Genomic DNA, 24,782 nt, shown 5'->3' with positions numbered 1-24,782 from the left:
GAAATTGATTTCTGGAAACTTTTAAAACTCAATTTGGACTGAAATTTACAAAAATGAAGTTCTGGACTTCGAAAATGGAATGAAATGTTATGAAATGCTGAGAAATGATACGAAATGATATGCCATGCCATGCAGAATGCTAACCCTGAATGAAGAATTTTGGATATTAGACTTTGATTGACACTTGTACCAGTTCAAAAAGTGTTAAAATTGATAAAATTTGCAAAATGGTTCGAGAAACGGTTTTCGGACTCTACCGGGCCAGAGTGACACTAAAAATTGGGGTGTGAACTGAATTGAACCAAAATGAACTGGATTGAGCTGAGTTCTAAGGTTTCAAAACTCAACTGGACTGACAAGACACTGACTTAACTGAACTCCCGGACTGAATTGTTAAGAAAAGCTGTTATTTTTAGAGAGATGGTACAGAATGGCCACTGGAGTGAAGTGAATTACAAATTTGAGCTGGGTTTGAGCTAGAAAAAACGTCAGTACTACTAAGATGAACTAAAATTGAAGCTCGAACACTAGCTCAATCGACTAGACTCAGCTCAATTTCAGCTAAATAAGCTAAAATGGGCTAAAATTAGCTACTGGACACTTAGAAGTGGTTTTGAACTGAAACTGGAGTGCTTGAACTCCTCGTGAGCTCAAGCTAGACTTTGGGGAATAGGATTGATTGTGAATGACTGACTCAGAGACAATTGGCTTAGATTTGAGTGAGAAATGATCTCATTTCTAAAGAAATGATCCCATTTTGGCAGGAATGGTCAGAAATGAAAATGGCCTTCTCATTGTGAGCTCGGGTGAGCTAGAAATGACTAACATTCTAATTGTTCTGAGTTGACCAATGGGCTTGGTTGACTCCGACTGACTGGGGTCTGGGATGGCCTAGGGGTAAAATGGTAATTTTCTAATAAAAGTGGGTAAAATGGTAGTTTTCTAACACAAACTTGGGGTTTGACTCCTACAATGAGCAACTAGGGTTCGCACTGCACGAGGCAGATTGTCTGAAAATGGATGAGGAAAATTTGGGATGTTTACAAATGCCCCTCTTTGCTATCATTCCATCTCGGTCGCCAAATCTGTTATCATCGCAAAATTTTTTCTCCCTCCCTCTGCGAGAGAGAAAAATGATTCTGCGAGTCAAACTCAACCAAAATTTTGAAAATTAGTTTTGAAAATTACTCGCCTCCGTTTTGCAAATTTGTGAGAAAATTCTGTGGAATGGGATTCGTCTGTCGGTACGAGATTCGACCGTTCCTGACGCCTTTACCAGGGGTAATCGAACCAAGGATCAAATGTGTGCTTTAACTTGACTCAAATATCTAAATTATGCTATGTTTTCCTAGAATGTATAGAGAATCAGGCATGTGCTGTAGAATTTTGAAAAGATGCGAGTTTGAGAAATATGATGTTTGCCTTGAAAAATTGAGATGTACTTTGAAAATGACTAGAAAAGTGCTTGAAAATGGAATTCCTGGAAAAATCATTGAACTTCATTGAAAATCAGGAATTGCATTGGAAAATGAATTCTCAGGAAAACTTGAACTTTGAAAAAATTGATTTTGAGCTTTGGATTGCTTTTCTGAGAAAATTAGAAAGTTCATTGGAAAATGATTTTTGAAATGGAAAATGGATTCTCAAGAAAAACTGAGAACTCTGAGAAAATCGATTTTTGGAATTTGGGTTTGAAATGAAAATCAATTTCTGAAAAAGATTTGAGAATTCTGAGAGCCAACTTCTGAAATAATTCAAGGAAATTTGGAAAATCGATTTTGGGATTTGGAAATGAATATGAGAATGTGGAAATCTTGGGAAATCATGATTTGAACTTGGAAAATACTTTGAAATCTCATTTGTAAATTCAGAGTTATGAGAAAATCAAATCATGAGAAAGATTTAGAATTTTTTGGGAAAATTGATTTCTCTGAAATGGAATTGGGAAAAAAGTTTGAAAATAATGCAAATTGAATAAATGAATTTGAATTTGAAAGAGAATTCTTTGAGAAATTGAGAAATCCTTTTGAGTTTTGAGAAATGCAGTGCATTTTTGAAGTTAGCCTAAGTGTAGGCTGAATGTGGCTAATACGAAGATCACAAATCTTGATTTTTTTCGTATTCTAACTATGGCTATAAATTCGAATCCCACCAAATTTGTGAACTCACAAAGCTTGTGCATGTGTCATTCGTGTCAACCATAGTGATTTTGGAAAATGTGTATATGCATCATACATTAGATGTTGAATTTTTTAGAAATCAAATTATATGCAATGCAGTCCTATTCTAAGCTGAAAAGTAACTCTTATTATAAATTATTACATATGATATCACATTGAATTGAAATAAAATAAAATAAAAGTCTTCTTCTTGAATGTTCCTGCAAAACTAGAAAACATGTTAGCACAGAAATGTAGGTTTATCTGAATTTATCCGAAAATATTAGAAATTATCGGATATTATTTAGACATAAACCCAAATTCATATCCCCCTTGATATAAACATGAGAAATAAGAAATAAAATTCGAAAATAAACTTGAAAATTCGAAATTGGGCTCAAAATGACCAAAATGTCCCTGATGACCTTGAAATCAGGGTTTTCTGAAAGAATTTTGTAAAATTTGAAAATTAAATGAAATAAAATTAAGCATGTTATGATGAAATATGATGATATGCATAGAAATTTGGAAAATTGAAGTTTGGAATTTCGAAATTGAGGTCAAAATGACAAAAATGCCCCTGATAACAAGATTATGGCCTTGAAACTAGTGTTTTCTGAATCAAATTTTGCAAAAATGAGAAATTGAAATGCAAATGACATTTAAATTAACCCTAATATGACATGACATGCTTATTTACATGATAAAAACCCTAAAATGACAAAAATATCATAAAATTTCAAATTGGACTTGATTTTCACCTGATTTTCGCTTCTGAATTTAAAAGTAAACTAACATACAAAGCAAATGAACTTGGAATTGAGCCAAATTTGGCATGGACACCTAGACTAACCCTAAAAACAGAATGAAGCTCGAAAATATATTTTTTGTTATTTTTTTAATGTGGAAAATAACTAAAAATTCAAAAAAATCAAGATTTTGCCTAAAATGCTAATTCTAAATTGGATTTTGGATACTAACTTGCATAAAAATTTACCGAATTTTATAGGGGTGACAGAGGACAGTTAGGCAAAGATTTTTTCCTTTTATAAATTCTGTTTTTGACCTATGGTCAGAGCTGGACACCTCCGGCAAGTCGGATCGAAATCCGGTGACTCTAGGATTTAAGGCAGACAAAAAGGTTTCGGGACAAATTATGGGAAAAATATAAGACAGATGATAAAATAATTGAAATTCTGGGAAAATGTCCTTGACAAACATATAAAGATTTCTTTTTTTTACATTTTTAGGATTTGAGTTACGGTTTCAGAGAGAGCAGAGGATTTTATGAGACTTGAATCTCTGCGATTCTCAGACATTGGAATCTGTCAGACAGGAAATTAATTCCGGAAAAAATACTTAGGTTGTTCTAAAAATTCTCAAATTTTGGGAAACAACAAAGGGATGGGTTGGAAACAACTTCTATGTTGTGGAAGTTTTGACATCCAGCCTATTGGTTGAATGGACACAGTGGGTTAGTGTCGGTCTAGACCCTGACAATGAAAAAGTGAGGTTTTCTTAGAAGTCTAAGAAAATCGTTTTTTAGCATAACCTAAATCTCACTAGAAAAATATAAAAATTTACTTACAAATATTAGATTTTAACAGGGACTCATGCTATTTTTTTGAGGGAAATTCAGATCGTCCATCTAGGAGATCTCAGAGGTTTTTGTCTGCTAAAACAGAACCTAGAATTTCAAAAAGGGGAAAATCTGATTTTGTATTTGGATTTTTAAAATAGAGTTGCAGTACTCAAACAAATCTAAATTTTTTCCAGACAGTTAATAACATGTAAATCTATCTAATATAAAAAAATTAAGATTTATTGAAACAAAATTCCTTATAAAATAACGACTGTGATTTATACTAAAACTAAAACCAATGAATCTTAATGCAAATCATAATGACATTAAATAAACTACCTATAAAGCAATAAAACTAACTTAATAAAACGTCTAAAATGCATATTTAACATGAAAAGAAAATAAATTCAGGGAGATACAAACCATATCTTTTTTTTTGGCTATGAGAAGGGAGGATCGGATCCATAGATCGGACAGATCCTCCTCTCTTACATAACGAAAGCATGGAATATACATAAAGAGAAAGGAAAAACAATCAAATAAGGAAGATTTTGATAAAATGAAGGATCTTACCTTGGGAAGGGCTAGGATTGACTAAAGGAGGTGCTGCTTCCAAGGTGGAAGGTCTGTTTCCAGTTTAATGAAGAGGTTGTAGGTGGTCTGCACCTTGTTGCTACAAAGAAGTTGAGGTAATAGCTGGAACCAAGAGATCGCTGGAAGGGGAGCTGGAGAAACCGGCTGTCTGGATGGAGCTGGAAGTGCTGGTATGAAGGTTGAATCGATGGCTTGGAGGAGGGATTGAAGTTGCTTATGTTTGAAAGCTGGGAGTGAACCCGTTGAGCATCACCAAGGAGGAAGTTGGGGCGGCTATAAAGTGGCTGAAGGAGGCTATGCTTGCTGTTGTAGGAGTTTGTGTTGGAGGTGGCGCCGAAGGTGCTGGAAGTGCTGGATCTTGCTTCCAAGGTGGGAGACTTGAAGAAGTTGGGCTGCAGTTGATGGTGGAGATGGAGGGTAGCTTCACTTGCAGCACCGGCTGGGAGTTTTGAAGGTGACACCAGTTGCTGCCAGGGTGAAGAAGATGAGCTCAGCCGTATAGATGCTTTTATATGGTGGCTGTCAAAAGAGAAGAGGAGTAGGGGTGGCTCAAGCTAATGGGGAATGCCTTGAAGGTATGAGGGAGGTTAAGAGGACAAGATAGACGAGAGGGGGAGATGGCTGGTGCTTTAGAACTAGGAGAGAGATGGGCAGTGCGTGAATGAGGGTGTAAGTGAGAGAGAGAATTAGGGTTGAAAAGAGAGAGAGAAGAATGGGGGAGAGAGAGAGCGGGTTGTTGAGATGGGTTCACGTCTATTCCTTGGGGAATAGTAAGAAAGAGGGGGCTTTATGGTGGCTGGACCAAAGAAAGGGGAAAGAAAGAGAGGAGGGAAAGAAAGAAGGAAAGAAAGGAGAAGGAAGAAGGAAAGAAGAAGGAAAAGGGAAAAGGAAAGAAGAAGGAGAAGAGAAAGGAGGAAGAGGAGAAGAAGAAGGGAAGGTGATACGTGAGTGGGCTGGACCAAGGAGAGAGGGAAGGAAGGAAGAAAGAAAAGAAGAAAAGAGAAGGAAGAAAGGAAAGAAAGAAAAGGAAGAAAAGAAAGAAAGAAAAGAGGAAAGAAGAAAGGAAAGAAAAGAAAGAAGGAGAAAGAAAGAAAATGAAGGAAGGAGAAATGGGGGCTGGAGGATTGGTCGACCACCTCGGTGGGTCCCACGAAAAAAAAAATAATAAAAAGAAAAGCAAATAGCATAAAAAGATTTCTTTTTTTTTTTTTAAAGAAAATATAAATAGAGAAGCCATCTCCGAGTGGGCTCATTTTCTAATTTTGAAATTCATTTTGAAGATCATAGGGGTAGAATAGTATTTTCAGAAAAGATTTCTGACGAAATGAGCTATTTTTGGCAATTTTTGAAACGAGCTCAGAATTTAAAGTTCAATACCCCGTTGCGAAGCAAATCCAGTTTAGAATTCAAAAATTTGAGTTTGAAAAAAATCCAGATTGTTTTTCTCGAGAAAATATTTCTAAATTTAGACTCTTGGGGGTAAAGTGTCAATTTTAGAAACCCAGGGTTTGAAATTGATTTCTGAAAACTTTTAAAACTCAATCTGGATTGAAATTTACAAAACTGGAGTTCTAGACTTCAAAAATGGAATGAAATGTGATGAAATGTTATGAATTGCTGAGAAATGATACGAAATGATATGAAATGCCATGCAAAATGCTAACCCTGAATGAAAAATTTTGGATATTGGACTTTGATTGACACTTGTACCAGTTTAAAAAGTGTTAAAATTGATAAAATTTGCAAAATGGTTCGAGAAATGGTTTTCGGACTCTACCGGGCTAGAGTGACACTAAAAATTGGGGTGTGAACTGGATTGAACCAAAATGAACTGGATTGAGCTGGGTTCTAGGGTTTCAGAACTCAACTGGACTGACAAGATACTGACTCAACTGAACTCCCAGACTGAATTGTTAAAAAAACTGTTATTTTTAGAGAGATGGTACAGAATGGTCACTAGAGTGAAGTGAATTACAAATTTGAGTTGGGTTTGAGCTAGAGCAAACGTCAGTAATACTAAGATGAACTAAAATTGAAGCTCGAACACTAGCTCAATCAACTGGACTCAGCTCAATTTCAGCTAAATAAGCTGAAATGGGCTAAAATTAGCTACTGGACACTTAGAAGTGGTTTTGAACTGAAACTGGAGTGCTTGAACTCCTAGTGAGCTCAAGCTAGACTCTGGGGAATAGGATTGACTGTAAATGACTGACTCAGAGACAATTGGCTTGGATTTGAGTGAGAAATGAGCTCATTTATGAAGAAATGATCCTATTTTGGTAGGAATGGTTAGAAATGAAAATGGGCTTCTCAGTGTGAGCTCGGGTGAGCTAGAAATGACTGACATTCTAACTGTTCTGAGCTAACCAATGGGCTTGGTTGACTCTGACTGACTGGGGTCTAGGATGACCTAGGCGTAAAATGGTAATTTTCCTAATGAAAGTGGGTAAAATGGTAGTTTTTTTACATAAACTTGGGGTTTGACTCCTACACTGACCTACCAGGCTTGGCACTGCACGAGGGAGATTGTCTGAGAATGGATGAGAAAAATTTGGGGTGTTTATAGATGGTCTAAGATTTGAATTGTTTATGATGGCTTCAGAATTATCCCTTATCCTGAAGGAGAATAGAATAAAGATTGATAAGAATTGAGGAATTTATTGGAAATAATTCTGGTTTATCCCTTAATCTGAAAGGGGCATACCTCAGGGAACGAGGTTCATGTTTAACCTTTAGCCTGAAGGGGGGGGGGGGGGGGGAGGGGATAAAAATTGATAAAATTGACGAAAAATCAATAAAATTTAATAAAAATAAATGAAAACTTGATAAAATTTGATAAAAATTGATAAAGATGTATACAATCGATAAAACTGATAAAGATTGATAAAAAGATTAAAGAAAATTGATAAAATTGAGGAAAAGAGTTTGTCTGATCCTGCCTGCACGTATTGAAGAGAAGATGAATGCATGTATAAAATAAAATGCCCCAGTATTTATGGAGAAGAATATTGGAATGACAGAAGCTCATTGTTCTATGAAAAAGGCTTTTTGAAGAGTACAAAGGCTAGAATGAAAAATTCAAGTATAAAATTTCTTCAAGTGCAGAGCATTGATAGGATCCGGCAGTTCCACCCCATCCGCATTGATCAGACGATATGAATTGTGAGGCAACGCTTCCTTAACCACATAAGGGCTTTCTTAATTGGGTGACCACTTGCCCCATGGTCGATGCTTGAGATGAGTTGTCGATCTGAGTACTAGATTATTAACCCAAAATCTTCTCTCAATGACGGACTTGACATAGTGTCGAGCTATCCTCTGACAATAAGCTTGAGCATGCTCTGCTGCCTCAAGTCTTTTCTCGTCCAACAGGTCAAGCTATACCAACCTTTGTTGTTGGTACTGATAAAGCGGGAGTTCTATAAGCGACACAAACTTGAATGCGAGCTTTTGAATATGAAGAGATAATACTACCTCGGTCCCATAAACAAGTTCTAAAGGAGTAGCATTGGTCGAAGTCCGAATGGTGGTTCGGTATGCCCAAAGTGCATCATGCATCTTCTCATGCTAATCACGGTCTGTTTCCACAGTTCTTTCCAGAATGCAGATCAAAATCTTGTTGGTGGCCTTTGTCTGACCATTACCTTGAGGATAAAAAGGTGCCGAGAAGTGATGATGAATCCTGAACTTTGAATAGAAGGTCTTCATCCTTTCATTCTTGAAATGGCTGCCATTGTCAGACACAATATCATGTGGTACGTCGAAACGGCAAAGAAGGTTCTTATGAATAAAAGAAACAACATGTCGACATTCTACCATTTGCAGAGTTACAACCTCTACCCATTTGGTGAAGTATTCTGTAGTCACAAGAAAATATCTGTAGCCATTAGAAGCAGAAGGAGTAATCGGACCCACCACGTCGAAGACCCATATCAAAAAAGGCCAAGGAGAAACCACAGACTGTAAATATGCGGCTAGTGCATGAATGGAAGGTGCACGCATTTGGCATTTGCCGTACTTTCTCACAAATCGATGGCAGTCCTGCTACATGGTTTTCCAGTAATATCCCGCCCAGATGATCTGCCTTACGAGTGTTTGGTAGCCGACATGGCCACCACAAATTCTCTCATGTGCCTCTTGGACAACTTCCCTGGCTTCGTCTTTGTCTAAGCATCTGGCGTACTCATAACTGAACCCACGGCGGTAGAGAGTATCAGCAAGGATAAAATAGCGAGCAAACATGTGCTGGATCACACGTTGCTCCTTTCTTGGCATTGCCAGTGGAAATTCACCAGTTTCAATAAACTCTTTGATGTCTTGGTACCAAGGCTTCTTTTTCTGAGTAGCTTGGTTTACTTGTTCAGCTGAAATGAAGGTAGGTTGATCAAGTCTTCCGATTTCGAAGGAACAACAGGATTCACTGTCTTTGAACGACAAAATGGAGTCTAGATAGGCTAGACCATACGCTATATGATTGTATTCCCTCCTGACATGATTGAGCTGAAATTCTTCAAAGTTGCCTATGAGAGCTAAGGCAATCTTCTGATAGGGGATCAATTTCTGATCTTTCACTTGCCATTTTGCATTAACTTGACTGACGACAAGCAATGAGTCGCCGAAGGCATGCACTCTCTTGACATTGAAGTCTTATAGAATCTTGAGGCCTTGTATCAAAGCTTCATACTCGGCCATATTGTGAGTACATTGAAAGGTGAGCTTGAGAGAATAAGTGATCATCTCTTTTTCGGGAGTGATCAATAAGACTTTGATCCCTATGTCGGACATATTCCTAGCTCCATCAAAGAATATGCTCCAAACTGGAGATTCTTGAACATTATAGATGCGATCATCGGAAAAATGATCTTCCGCCTTGATCTCTTCTGTCAGCGGAAAATCTGCCAACTGATCTGCTATAGACTAGCCCTTGACCGACTTCTGAGACACATACTCTAAATCGTAATGCATTAAGAGGACTTGCCATTTAGAAATCTATCCAGTAAAGAAAGGCTGCTCAAGGATGTACTTGAGAGGATTGAGCCTTGACAGAATTTTGATTTCTGATGCCAGCAGATAATGTCTCAGCTTCTGACACATCCATAGCAAGGCTAGACATGTCTTTTCCATCTGAGAATATCTCTTCTCGTAATCGATGAAAGTCTTGCTTATGTAGTAGATGGCATGTTCTATCCGACTGCCTTCCTCATATTGTGCAAGAAATCCACCACAAGCATTATGATTGATGAAAATATACAAGAGAAGTGACTTTCCCAGTTCTGGTGGCTTCAGAATGGGTGGATTGAGGAGATACTGTTTGATGCGCTCAAATGAAAGCTACATTTTGATCCCCACTCAAATTTCACTTCTTTTCTCAACAAGTGATTAAAAGGCTTGCATCTCATGGCCAAATTAGAGATGAAGCGATGAATAGACTGAATGCGCCCTTGAAGGTTTCTCAACTCTCTAAGATTGGTTGGGGGCGGCATATCAATGATCACTTTTGCCTTAGCTGGATCCGCCTCTATTTCTTTCTTGTTGATCATAAAGCCAAGCAGTTTGCCTGACTCTACTCCGAGGACACATTCTTGTGGGTTGAGCCTCAGCTTGTAAAGGCTAAGTCTTTCAAAAACTTGGCTGAGTGCATCGAGATGATTCTCTTCTTCTTTAGACTTGACCAGGATGTCATCCACATAGGCATCCATGTTTTTATGCATCTGGTCATAAAAAATAACTGTCATTGCTCTCTGATAGGTTGCCCCAGCATTCTTGAGCCCAAACGACATGACCGTGTAGCAAAATATACCCGAAAGCATGGTAAAAGAAGTCTTTGACTGGTCACGAGTGGCTAGTTTGATCTGATTATAGCCTGAGTATCCATCCATAAAGGAAAACATGACATGGCCTGCCGTGCTGTCGATCAGAAGATCGATATTGGGGAGTGGATAATCATCCTTTGGGGTGGCCTTGTTTAGATTCCTGAAATCAATGCAGATTCAGACTTTGCCATTCTTTTTGGGAACTACCACGATGTTCGCCAACCAGTCTGGATAAACAATGGTCTAGATGAATCCTACCTTTAACAAATCCTCAAGTCCTTCTTTAACTTACAGTGCCACTCGAGGAGCCATTTTTCTTAATTTCTACTTGATTGGCGTGAAATCTAGCTTCAGCACAAGATGATGCTCGACCAGTTTAGGATCTAAACCTGGCATATCCTCATAAGTCCAGGCAAAAACCTTTTGATGTTGCTTGAGAAAATAGATGAGCCTTTCCTTCTCATCTGAACTTAGACTGTAACCAATTTTAAGGATCTTCGGATCATCTTCTGAACCAATGTTGACATCCTCTGTCGGATCCTGAACCAAAGGTGACAGTTCATCCTACTTCTGAATATTGGCAAATTCTGGCAACTCCTGAATCGCTAAGTCAAACTCTGCTAGCTCTTCAATTTGTTCTGCCATCTTGCTGATCCCTGCCCCTGCCTTTATCTTGCAGATCTTGACCAGTTTGGAGTTATTTTGAGAAAAAATGGGATTGATAACGAGCCTTTTGAGCAATTTAGGAGCCATGATTTTGGCAATCCTAAAAAGTGCAAAGAAGATTTTTTAGAAAAAGTAAAAAATTCAAACTGGCCTTTTATGTAAAAATAAAGAATATAGACAAAAATGTAGGCAAAGAATGATATACATCAAGATGTGAAGAAAAAATCAAAATTTTATTGATAGAGAAAAAGTTGAGAACATCAGCTCAATATTTACAGAAGACTTTGACAAAGAAAGAAAAACTGGGGTTGAGTTGTCCCTACAAGATAACAGGAAAGCAAAAAAGAGAAAACAGAAAACAAAGGCATTATCTTTATTTTGCCCCTTTGATGAAGGTAGTTCGCTTGTCCGAGGCTTGCCCAGTGAAATCCAATCCTGTACCAGTGATGTGCTGAACGGGAATGATAGACTCTTGAATGCCATCCTCATTCTTCCCAAGGCCCCTAAAGAGCTGGTAGCCATGTTTCATCAGAAGATCGAATCCCTTCTTTGTGTTTGAAAACTGAGGGAACAGAGGATGATCCTTGAGAGAAGCACAATTGAGGCATCCTCCCTACTTAAAGAAGTGAGGTCCTTGCCACTGAACCACCGCTGTAACATGCTCTGTGGTATGAACTTCTTTCAGCTTGAGCATATCCAGACTATCACTCAGATTGATTTCATTAACTTTCCGGATGCTCGGGATGTCTACCGTGAAAGTAGGGCAAGGAATCATTGACTGCAGGAGTCTCTTCTTCGAATCTTCTCCCAGAACTGTGGTGATCATGCCTCTCTTTGACCATTTTATGCACTGATGAAGGGTAGAAGGAACAACGTTGGCATTGTGAATCCATGTGCGCCCTAGCAGAAGATTGTATGTAGGCGACACATTGACCACATGAAACAGAACTGTATGCACTGAATAGTTAATGAAAATTTTGAGGAAGATTTTCCCCTTGGTTGTTTGCCCATGGTTGTCAAAATCATAGATCATAATAGGATCTGGGACATATTCTTCTTCTTTTAGGCCTAGGGCCTTGGCTGTCATTTCTGGGCAAATGTTGAGGCTACTGCCTCCATCTACGAGCACATGAGGGACAATCATGCTTCTGGTTCGCACCACTATGTAGAGAGCATTGTTGTGGAACGTATGAGGCTTTGGCAAATCCTCATATGAAAAAGTTATTGGTGTGTTTGTCATGGCTTGATTGACAATCTGAGCCATATCCTGTGGGCTCGTGCTCAGCTTGACCTTGATTTTCCTTAGCAAGTCATTCAGGACTTGCTGATGCTCAGGAGAAGCATGGGCTAACTCCAGGATTGAGATGTTCGAGAGAGCTGTAATCGGTCTCTGGACTGACTCAGGTGTTTCATCCTTCTTTGAAGATGATTTGATGAAATGCTTCGGGAATTTAGGAGTTTGCCTGGCAACTTCCGTTGTTGTTTCTGCTGGCTTACTTGTTGGTTTCATCTTGCTGAAAATCGAAATAATATCCACCCTCTTGGTGGAGGCCTGAGCTTGTTGCAACACTAGGACCTGATGTTGGTCCTGAATGTCTCAGCTAGAGCATGGCTGGATACTGCCCTGGGGAAAATATACTTGCTCTGAAATGAAAGAAGCTAAATGTTTTGGGAAAGGCTTTGACATGATTTTAGGCTGTTTTTCCTTGTCATCCTCGATCAACAAATTCTTGTCGATACAGTCCTGGATTATGTTTTTGAGGACAAAACAATTTTCCGTGTCATGTCCTACTGTACAGTGAAATTTGCAAAATTTCTCCTTCTGCCCATAATAACTGGAGGATTAACCACTTTAGGGAGTTTGACCATCCCTTTTGAAAGCATATATTCCAAAACATCTTCCTGGGATTATTCTAGAGTTGTGAATTCTTTGTCATAACTCCAACCATCGTGCTTTGGTTTCATCTGCGGTTTTGCTTCCGGCTAGGGCCCTGGCTGAATAGGCTACGACTTAACGAACTTCCCCTTTTGAGCTGCAGAGTTTGCTCTCTTAGTTTTAGAGTTTTCTGAGCTCTTGCTGCGATTTTTCTTGCCCTTCTTGCTGTTTGTACCGCTGTTGTTACCTGAGATGTCAGCGGAGTAGGTAAAATGTGCCTTTTTCTTTTGCTCCGGGTTACCTCAAATAAGAGGATAACCTTCGTAAAGGCCATTTTTTAATCCCGTCTCGAGCCATTCTGCTCGCTCAATCAACTTGATAAATGATTTTGCAAGAAAAGTGGAGATGAGACTCCTTAGAGGCTGAGAGAAATTATTAAGGATTATTTGTAGTGCATGTTCTTCTGGAATGAGGATTTTCATTTTGTTACAGGTGCTTCTCCACCTGTGAATGAATTCTCATGCTTTCTCATTCTCATTTTGCTTCAGATTGTATAAATGATTAAGAGTGGGCAAGGCCTCGACATTGAACATGAAGCGCTCGATGAATAGGTTTACTACCTTATCAAACTCTCATAGTTCGATAGGATTGATGTGGTCTGCATACCACCTTGTTGTTGTTCCTTCCAAGCTATGCGAGAAGCAGATGAATAAAGCCCTGTTGTCCTTTCAGAAGCGACTGCATTCTGCATAGAACGTGGCCAAATGGGCTTTTGGATTGCCCATTCCATCAAACTTGATGAACTTACGAAGGAGATTCTCCAGATTATCGTCTCCGTCTAGGCCATCGTAAAAGTCCTCGCCAATATAGGTCGGCTTGCCCTGACTCTTAGTTTGAATGTCTTTTACTGCTCGAGTTACTTCCCTTAGTTGTTCGCGCATTGGATCCTCTATCGGGATCCCATACTTGGGCTTGTTGTTCACTGATTCAGACTCTTCAACTATCTTTACGAACTCTCGTGGAGGATTCTGACTGAACACAAACTGTTCTTCCTCTTATGACTCTTCTTCCATTGATTTTGTGACCTCAGAAGTACTGTCTGGCTGAACCTTCTTTCTGATGACTCTTACTTGCTTTTTTACAGGCTTTTTTCTAAGCTTGCTCTTAGGAATTGCCTTCTTCAGACTGGCCTCAGCTTGCTCTGACACCATTTTGGCCATCATCTTCTGAAACAAGTTGTAAATGACGGGATCAACATCATCTCCATTGTTCTGACTCTGTCCTCTAGACAACCTGGAAGAGTCCATTTCTTCTATTTCACTGTCATTGGGCTGAGGTGAAACAGTCTGCTTTCAGCTCCTTGTCTGAACCATGTTTTGACAATGCCAATACTTTCTGCAGAATAAGGAAATGGTTAGAACACGGAAGAAGCTTTCTAAAAACAAAATTTTTGAGAAAAGCAAGAATGGAGGACTTGGTAGACAATTTAAAAGGTTATCCCATTACTAGAGACCAGATCATCATAAGACTTATGATAATTGTGTTACCATTTTTGTGATAACTGAAAAATGTGCCTTGTTACCTAGGCGAGGTCGTCAACCATGATAAATGATATTGAAGAAGAATAGGAGAGATATTTAAAAAGAATGTCTCATTACCAGGGATGAGGTCGTCACAAGAATTATGACCATTTATGCTATAAAATGAACAAAAGAAAAAAATTTGGCCCAAAAAGCTTTTGAGTGGAACAAAAAAGCAAACTTTATTGATAATAGATTCAAAGACAAAGAGAGGGTGAACATACAGTTTGCCACCACTCTTGATATTCAGTAGATAGATTGGGTCCAGGAAATACAGAAAGAGAAATAAAAGAGTCCCAAGTGTATTTGGCTGCATGGTATGCCCCAAACCACTGATTTGACTACAAATTAAATTCTGGCATGTTACCCGCTGGGAAACGAGTGTTGACATAAACCTGCCACTGCGAAAACTGTCTAAGACACCTCTCGGGCTGATAATCGACATAAAAGAAGGGCCCCAACAATCTGTAATGTTTATCACAAGCATAAGTGTAGCGAGGACCTGATTCTTGTAGGTTGAAGTAATCCCAGACAATCTCCTCCTGATGCAAACTCTCGATCAAGGCTCGATACTGAATGACTGACTTTGGCTTCTTACTGTTAAACCTGAATGAACTAGCTTTTGATGGCACATGTCGCAGAAACCACGACTGCAGGGCATAACTGCATCCTTCCACCAAGATGGTCTCTCCAAGAGCAAAGCGAGCCAAGCCTCGGTAGAGAAAGGCTAAGGCGACCATGGAAACTGAAAGATGGCGGGTCTGCTTGTTTCCCCATCTTCGAAAGAGTTGGACAGTTCTGACATCAACAAAATTCTGACCGTCTTGAAAGAATGTTAATCCCACTGTGCATAGAACCATGGCATGTTGAATTCTGTCTTTCGCTGCTCGGGACAAGGTGTCAACTTCCTCGTAAGCTCCATACTTGTGATAGAGTCCAAACAGGTCAATGAACTGATTTCCACTGATCTTAGTGAGAGGCCAAGATCTGCTCCCTGTTGCTCTAGCCAAAGCTTTTCAAACATCTACCCCTTTGATGTTGATCAAAAACTGTTGCTCGACCGGATCATCTGGCTGACCAGCTGGCTTGGGCAATCCCATAACGTCATTGAATTCGTCCATCAGTAGAGTCAGCTCTCTCCATGGGAACCAAAATGTGCAGGTACGTGGATTCCACCGCTCTGCCATGGCCTAAATCAGACTTCCGTTGATGGTCCGCTTGCCTACTGCTGATGCCATCTCCAATCCACAATCATCCAAGTGGTCTGGGAACATACGTGAGAAGGTGGCGAACCAAGAATAATACCACCGAGGGAAGAAGGAATGAGTCTGGATAGCCCGATGATCTGGGGATCCATCCCTTATCTGATAGAAGACATGATCTCTGGGAAAGACATCATCAAGGGAATTGGACGCCGTTGGAATAGTACTGGGGAAAAGAAGAATGAAGAGAATCAAATAGGATGCATGACTTATGGATAGACTCTTGAAGAAAAGAGGATGGATACATACCTGAAATTTTTTGAAAGATCGAGGGAATTTAGAAAATAATTTCCAGGGTTTTGAAGAAAAAATTATCTAAAAGAGAAAAAGAATGTAGGTAGAGAAAATATACACCTGAGTGGTGAAAATAAAGGGAAATTTTGAATAATGTACCCAGGGGTTTTGAAAAAGTTAATATATATAGGAAAATATAAAAATATCACATAATCATAGCTGCACAAACAAGGATGTGCACACAACACTCCCTAAAAGCTGACTCTAAATGCAATATTTGAAATGGTTTGTAGGATCTTAATCCTAACTTTATGGTTCAGATCATTTGATTTTAATCAAAGTACGTCGATATACTCAAGCCAAAACTCGAAGTACGTGGTATAGAAATTTTTTCGGCTCTAAGGTAATGGCTTCCCAACATCCTTGAGTACCTACCGATATACTTCGGATTATGACCCTTAAGTACGTGGTAGGGGGGCGTTAACCCAAATAAGTGGTCCAGTTGTGAGGCTCTTTCCCGAACTATGATTCAGTGAGACAGCCCAACAACGTGAAGACTAGGATAATATAGGTAGGGATGTTTTCAAAAACATGTTCAACATGCACTAAAACTAGATGTTTCTAATGCAAGTCCTAAAGAGATAGAATTTAAATGAAGAGAAGCATACACTTGCACACATTGTTTGCATTCAATCCCTAGAATTGAGGAGAGTTGTATTTTAGATCTAAGTCTAAGTGAGCATGAATAGATCTCCTCAATATGGTCCTACCAAACCATACTTAAATCCTATATGCATTATGTCAGCCATGACAGAGTCTAGGCTCCTAAAGTTTACATGAAAATGAAGCTGATATTTGTAGAATAAAGACTTAAACAATATCAAAGCAAAGCAAAGGCAAAAATTCGACAGGACAAAGACGGGTTCTATCTCGGTCGCCAAATTTGTGATCATTGCAAAATTTTTCCTCTTGTCTCCTATTTTCCTTTCTAGCCTCTATTCCCTTTTTAAAGGAAAAATGAAAGATAGAAAAGAAAAGAAAGAAGATACAAAAACTCTTTTGCAAAGGTCTCACTTGACCTAAAATTTGAAAATGTTTTAAAATTACTCGCCTCCGTTTTGAAAATTTACGGGAAAATGGAGAGACGGGATTCGCTCGTCGGTACGAGGTTCGACCGTTCCTGGTGCCTTTATCAGGGGTAATCGAACCAAGGATCGAACTTATGCCTTTTGCTTTGCCTAAATATTGTCTAAGAATTTATTCTAAGTCTAAAAAAATGCACAAAGAATCATATTTGTGCAATATAAATGCAAAGATGTATGCTTTTGAAAAGAAGTTTTTAGAACTTTGATTTTCCCAAGTGATTTTGAAATGCATTTGAAGATACTTGAAGAAATGATTCAAAGGGTTGAAGTTGGTTTTGAAAAAATTAGATTTTGAATCTAACTCAGAACTTGAACAATGGATCTGGAAGAAGAGACTTTGAAATTTTAAGTTTTGAAATAATCGAAGTTTGAAAAATAAATCTTGGATTAGAGAAATGAAGAGAAAGGGAGATTTGAAGCTGAGATAGAATTTTTGAAGTCATGAATGAGATTTCAAAGTTAAAATGAACTTTGATTTTGAATTTGATTCTCAAAAATCGATTTTGAGAAGAGATCTTTGATCATGAGTTTAGATTCAGAACCTGAAACAGGAACTGAATTTGGAAGTTAAATTTAGACTTGAGAAAAAGTGAATTTTGAAAATAGAGTTGGAATTGGAATCCGGATTTGAAATCTGGAATCCTAGATGGAGTTGGATCCAAAATATAGAATCCAAGATGGAATCAGATTTGAAATCTGGAATCCTAGATGGAATTGGATCCGAAATCTGAAATCCAAGATAGAATTGGTTTTTGAAATATGGAATTTTAGATAGAATTGGATTTGAAATCTGGAATCCTAAATGGAATTGGATTTGGATTCAAGAAATCCATATAGAACTTGAAGATGAATTTGAATTTAGGAAAAATCGAATTTTGAGATTCAGAATCAATCTCAAAACCTTAATTTTGGATAACTGATTTGAATTGAGAATCAAGACTCAATCTTTAGATAGATCTTTGGAGATTTTGAAAAATAAAGAATAAACTTGATTTTAAAATTGAATCTTGAAATTCCAAAGTTAGGATTGAACTTTGAATTTTGATTTGGAAGATTGAATTGAATTTTAGACTGAATTCTAAAAATAAATTTGGAATTTCAAAGTTGAATCAAACTTTGAAATTTGATTTGAATTGGAAATTGGATTTTTGAATCTAGAAATGAATTCGAAATTTCAAAATTGAATTGGACTTTGAATTTAAAATAAGATAGAAATGGGGATAAGAATATGAATTTGAGTTTATAAATAAGAATTGAAGATTGATCTGAGAAATGAGAAGATATTTGAAGAATTATCTCAAAATCACTTGGATTTTTTAGAATAACTTTGAAAACAATTTGAAGAATGATGCAATTCTACCCTAAATGATGAATGAATTAAAGAATTTTGAAAATTGGATATTAAAAAGCATATTTCATTCTTTAGGAGAATTAAAATAAGATTGAAGATATAATACATTTCTGACTATGGTCATAAAATGTATTATAAGATAATCTATATTTAAACTCAGATAAAGAATAAAATATATTTTGGTGCCTTTATAGAGTTTGAAATGAAATTAACTCTTAATATATCCTGACTATGGCCATTGATATATATTTTGAGTTAATTTCAAGTTAAACTCTGATAAAAGAAGAAAAGTCAAAAAATATGATGATTTTTGAAAAAGAGATCCAGTGTGGATCCAATGTTATTCCATAAAAGATAAGAATCCTAAGCATTGTTCACATTTTGACTATGGCCATCAATGTGTTGCTTAAAATTTAATTACCTCTTATTAGAATGGTGCACGTGTCATTCGTGTTTCACCATGGTAGATTTTTGAAATAAAAGAGAAATGAGATGAAGACAGGTAATTCATGATATTTACATGCTCATACATTCTATTCTAAGCTATAAAGTAAATATTCACATTGATACAACTTTTGAATTGACATTGAAATTAAAATCCTTAATCTAAGGGGGAAAATAGCATTTTCATATTTCTTTTGCAAAACAGGGTTAGCACACAACAAAAATATAAAATATAAAAGAAATTAGGAGGTTACTTTGAAGCTAAAGTGCCTATGAAGATTCGGGTGGAGAGGCAGAAGACCGATTGGTTTCGGGGACCCCTGCACCTCCTGTTTTATAACAGGAGGCAATTAGGCCTTTTACAAGGGAGGTCCACGAGGTTTTTAAAATTTTTTGAAAAAGTGGCTCCTTTCAAAAGAGGATTTTAGCAAAACAATACTTTCAAAAAGGGGGTTTTCTAAACTATTTTTTGTATTTTCTTTGAATTTCTATATTTTTTATTCTTTTCTTGGCATTTTCTTATTTTTTGATGTTTTTGAAATAAAAACTCTAAAAACTAAATGATTTTAAACTAATTTTGCAAAATTCAGAAATATTTATAAAAGAAGGATTTTCTGAGAATTCGGGTTTGATTTTTTAAATTTCTTTAGAAAACGAATTTGAATCTAGTTTTTGAGAAGATATTTGAGTTTTGGATCTCGAATTGAGGAATATAGAACAGTGGATCCAAATGGACACCGGATGGACTATCTGAGCCTTTCAGAAATTATTTTAGTATTTTGTAATTTTAATTTGAAAATTGGATAATGAGGCTCAGGTTTGGGTTTTAACACTGGATTCAGATCTAAAATCAAGTCAGATATAGAAAATGGATTCTAATTCTAGTGAATCAGAGAAATAACTGGAATTTTAGCTCAAGATTGACTCAATTATTCAGAAAATGGGAGCCAGAGGCAAAAAGGGGAATATTTACAAAATTTTGAAAAATTTGGGGTGTTCACAGATAACCCTCTTTGCTACTAAGCTAGTTGAAAGCTGAGCTTAGTGGCAAAGAAAATACTCTAAATTTTGAAAAATGCCCTAGTAAGAGAACCCGAACTGGGTGTGGAAGAATTACTTTGAAAACGTGGTTCCCCAGGCTTAACACCTTATCTTGAAATGACTTTTGGGGAGACGAAATCCTCAAAAATGATATGACTGGATAACAGAAATGAGGAAATCATAATGGGACTTTGGGCGAAGATCCCGAAATGGTGAAGATATGAATTTTGATCATGGCTCATGGGTGAGACAAGATCAACTTTTTGGAACAACTCAAGTTTAACCCTTAACCTGGATGAAACGAAGATATATCAAGATGAATTTCAGGTTCTACCCTTACCTGAATGGGTGTAAACACCCCAAATTTTCCTCATTCACTTTCAAATATCCCCCTCGTGCAGTGCCAACCCTGGTAGGTCAGTGTAGGAGTCAAACCCCGATTCTGTGTCAGAAAACTACCATTTTACCGACTTTCATTAGAAAAATTACTATTTTACCCCTAGAACATCCCAGACCCCTAGTCAGTCGGAGTTAACCAAGCTCATTGGTCAATTCAGAACAGTTAGAATACCAGTCATTTCAAGCTCATCTAAGCTCACAATGAACAAATCATTTTTATTTATGAGCATTCCTGCCAAAATGGGATCATTTCTTTAGAAATGAGCTCATTTCTCACTCAAATCTAAGCCAATTGTCTTTGAGTCAGTCATTCACAGTCAATCCTATTCCCTTGAGTCTAGCTTGAGCTCACCAGGAGTTCAAGTGCTCCGGTTTTAGTTCAAAACCACTTCTAAGTGTCCAGTAGCCCATTTTAGCCCATTTCAACTTATTTAGCTGAAATTGAGCTTAGTCCAGTCAGTTGAGCTAGTGTTCGAGCTTCAGTTTTAGTTCATATCAGTATTATTGATCTTTATTTTAGCTTAAGCTCAGCTCTGGTTCATAATTCACTTCACTTCAGTGACTATTCCGTACCATTTCTCTAAAAATGGCAGTTTTTCTTAAAAATTTAGTAGGAGAGTTCAGTTGAGTCAGTGTCTTGTCAGTTTAGTTGAGTTCTGAAACTCTAGAACCCAGCTCAATCCAGTTCATTTCAGCTCAAACCCCAATTTTTAGTGTCACTCTAGCCCAGTAGAACCCAAAAATTATTTTTTGAACCATTTTGCAAATTTTATCAATTTCAACACTTTTTGAACTAGTACAAGTGTCAATTAAAGTCCAATATCCAAAATTCTTCATTCAGAGTCGGCATTTCGCATAGCATTTCATGTCATTTCTCATCATTTTATATCATTTCTCATTATTTCATTACATTTCATCATATTTCATTTCATTTTTGAGGTCTAGAACTCCAGTTTTATAAATTTCAATCCAGATTGAGTTTTAAAAGTTTTCAGAAATCAATTTCAAACCCTGGGTTTCCAAAATTGATATTTTTACCCATAGGATTCTAAATTTGGAAATATTTTCTCGAGATAAACAATACGGATTTCTTTCAAACTCAAATTTTTAAATTCTAAACTGGATTTGCTTCGCAACGGGGTATTGAACTTCAAATTTTGAGTTCATTTCAAAAACTGCCAAAAATAGCTCTTTTCATCCAGAAATTTTCTAAAAAGACTATTCTACCCCTATGATCTTCAAAATGATTTTCAAAATTGGAAAGTGAGCCCACTCTGAGATGGTTTCTTCTTGTACATCTACATTTTTATTTTAAAATAAAAAACAAAAATATAATAATGTATCTTTTCTTTCTTTGTTTTTTTTTTTTTCTTTTTTTATTTTATTTTATTTTTGAGAAGAGGTGGGACCCACAAGAGGGGTCGACCAACCCCTCTCTCTTCCTCTCCTTTCCTTTTCTTTCTTCCTCTCCTTTCCTTCTTCTTCTTTCTTTTCTTTCCTCTTTTCCTTCTTTCTTCCTTTTCTTCTTCTTATTTCTTTCCTTTCTTCCTTTCCTTTTCTTCTTTCTTCCTTCTTTTTCCTCTTCTTTTCATTCCTTCTCCCCTTGGTCGACCAGCTCCCCCTCTCCCTTCTCTTTCTTCCTCCTTTCTCTTCTCCTTCTTCTTTCCTTTTCCCTTTTCTTTCTTCTTTCCTTCTTCCTTCTCTTTTTCTTTCCTTCTTTTTTTCCCTCCCTTTCTTTCTTTTCATTTCCCATTGTCCAGCCCCCTTCAGACCCCTCTTCCCTTTCTAAATCCCAAGGATATCATGCCAGCCCCTTGGATCTCTCTCAGCCCAAGCTCTCTCTCTCCTTGGCCTTCATCCTCCCACCTCCATAGCTCTAATCAAAACTCCTTCTTCATGCCTAGCAGCAGCTGCTCCATATCAAAGCCATCTCCACGCCCAGCCGACACCTCCTTTGCAGCAAGGCAATACCTCCAGCTTTGCTTCCATCTTCAAGTACCTCACTGCAGCCAAAGCCCCAAGGATATCCCCTTTGATTTTTGCTTCAACCGAGCACCAACGTATGGAATCTACCCCTTTGCTTGTGTTTCATGTTTTATTGATTTTTATGCTAGGAAAATCACAATATCAATCATTAAAAAAAAAAAAAAAGTGGATGTAAAATTCGTTTGGAACTTGGCTTAGGATGATATAATGTTTTATTCCTAGGTCTAAATGAGGGAAAATGAGTATGATTACTACTTCATACATAAACTATATGAGTGGGGTGACTCATCCCTTCGATGGATTTGATCCCCCATCTCAATAGTTAAAATTAATCAAAATCGTACCTCTCTATTTTTTTTCTTTCTTTTTCCTTTTTTTTTTGTTTTGCTTATCATGCCATCAATTTCATGTGATATCCATATTAGACTTTGCACCTAGGTTTGTTTCAACATCTCATGATCATATGATTCGTATGATATAGTTTTGTTAATGTTTGTTAATTAGTTCATAAGTTCTGATTTTAAGCATCAGTTCAATTGATATTTCATGAACTTATTTTTGTTCAAAATTTCTAAAAAAATTATTCATAAGTACTTCTGTTTGTCTGTGATGTCCTATCAAAAATCTAGGTCCATTCGAGTTTTGGAACCCTCTTTAATAAATCGGATCCCAAACTGAGATTTTGCCCTTTTCAAAATTCTAGATTCTGTTTTAGCAGAGAAGAACCTCCGAGATCTCCTAAATGGATGATCCAAATGCTTCTCAAAAAAAATACAGTGGATCCCTGTAGAAATTTACTATTCTTAAGTAATTTTTTAGATTTATCCAACAAGATTTAAGTTCTGATAAAAATCTATTTTGCCAGACCCTAGGGAAAATCTCAGTTTTTCCTTGTCAGGGTCTAGAACGACCCTAACCTACTGTTTTTGTTCAATCCATAGGCTGGATGTCAAAACTTCTAATATAAAAGTTGTTTTTAACCCTTTCCTCTGTCTTTTCCCAAAATTTGAGAATTTTTAAAACAGCCTAAGTATTTTTTCCAAAATTAATTTCCCTGTCTATCAAATTCCAATGTCTGAGAAATTCAGAGATCTAGGTCTCTGATAACCGTCTGCTCTCTGCCAAAACATAACCTGAATCCTAAAACTGTAAAAAGATAAAATCTTCATCTTTTTGTCAGAGACATTTTTCCATAATTTCAGCCATTTTATCATCTGTCTGCTATTTTTCCCATAATGTTTCTCGAAACCTATCAGTCAACCCTAAATCCTAGAGTCGCTGGATTCCGATCCAACTTGCCAGAGCTGTCCAGCTCTGACCATAGGTCAAAACTAGAATCTATAAACGACAAATTTTTTTTCTAACTATCCTCTGTCACCCCTGTAAAATTTGGGAAATTTTTATGGTAGTTTACTACACAAAATCTAATTTAGAATTAGCATTTTAGGCAAATTCTTGATTTCTTAGTAGTTTTAGTTACTTTCCACATTAAAAAATAACAAAAAAAATATATTTTTGAGCTTCATTCTGTTTTAGGGTTATTCTAGGTGTCCATGCCAAATTTGACTCAATTTCAAGTTCATTTGCTTTGTATGTTAGTTTACGTTTAAATTCAGAAGCAAAAATCAGGCGAAAATCAAGTCAAATTTGACATTTTGTGATATTTTTGCCATTTTAGGATTTTTTTATCATGTAAATAAGCATATAGAATCATATTAGGGTTAATTTTCATGTCATTTGCATTTCAATTTCCCTTTTTTACAAAAATTATTTTAGAAAACCCTGTATTCAAGGCCATAGTCTTGTTATCAGGGGCATTTTGGTCATTTTGACCTCAATTTCGAAATTCCAAACATCAATTCTCTAACATTTCATGCATATCATCATATTGCATCATATTGTGTTTAATTTTATTTCATTTGATTTTCAAATTTCTAAATTTTATAAAAATTCTTTAAGAAAACCCTAATTTCAAGGTCATGAGGGGTATTTTGGTTTTTTTTTACTCCAATTTCGAATTTCCAATTTTATTTTTGAATTTTATTATTTATTTTTCATGTTTATATCAAAGGGGGTATGAATTGGGTTTATATCTGAATAATATCTGATAATTTCCAATATTTTTGGATAAATCCAGATAAACCTACATTTCTGTGCTAACATGTTTTCTAGTTTTGCAGGAATATCCAGGAAGAAGACTTTTATTTTATTTTATTTCAATTCAATGTAATATCAGATGTAATAATTTGGAATAAGAGTTACATTTTCTGCATAGAATAGGACTGCATTGCATATAGTTTAATTTATGAAAAATTCAATATTTGATGTATCATTTATGTGCACATTTTTTCCAAAATCACTATGGTTGACATGAATGGCACGTGCACAAGCGCTTAGGGAGTTCACAAATTTGGTGAGATTCGTATTTATGGTCATAATCAGAATACAAAGAAAACCAAGATTTGTGATCTTCGTATTAGCCACATTCAACCTACACTTTTAGGCTAACTTAAAAAATGCACTGCATTTCTCAAAATACAAAAGGATTTTCCCAATTCCTCAATGAAATATCTTTCAAATTCATGTTCATTCATTCAATTTGCATCATTTTCAAACTCTGTTTCCAATTCCATTTCAGAGAAATCGATTT

Source organism: Nuphar pumila, chromosome 11, assembly GCF_984573655.1.
Source record: "Nuphar pumila chromosome 11, dmNupPumi1.hap1.1, whole genome shotgun sequence".
Taxonomy (NCBI): Eukaryota; Viridiplantae; Streptophyta; class Magnoliopsida; order Nymphaeales; family Nymphaeaceae; genus Nuphar; species Nuphar pumila.
This window is presented reverse-complemented; position numbering follows the sequence as displayed.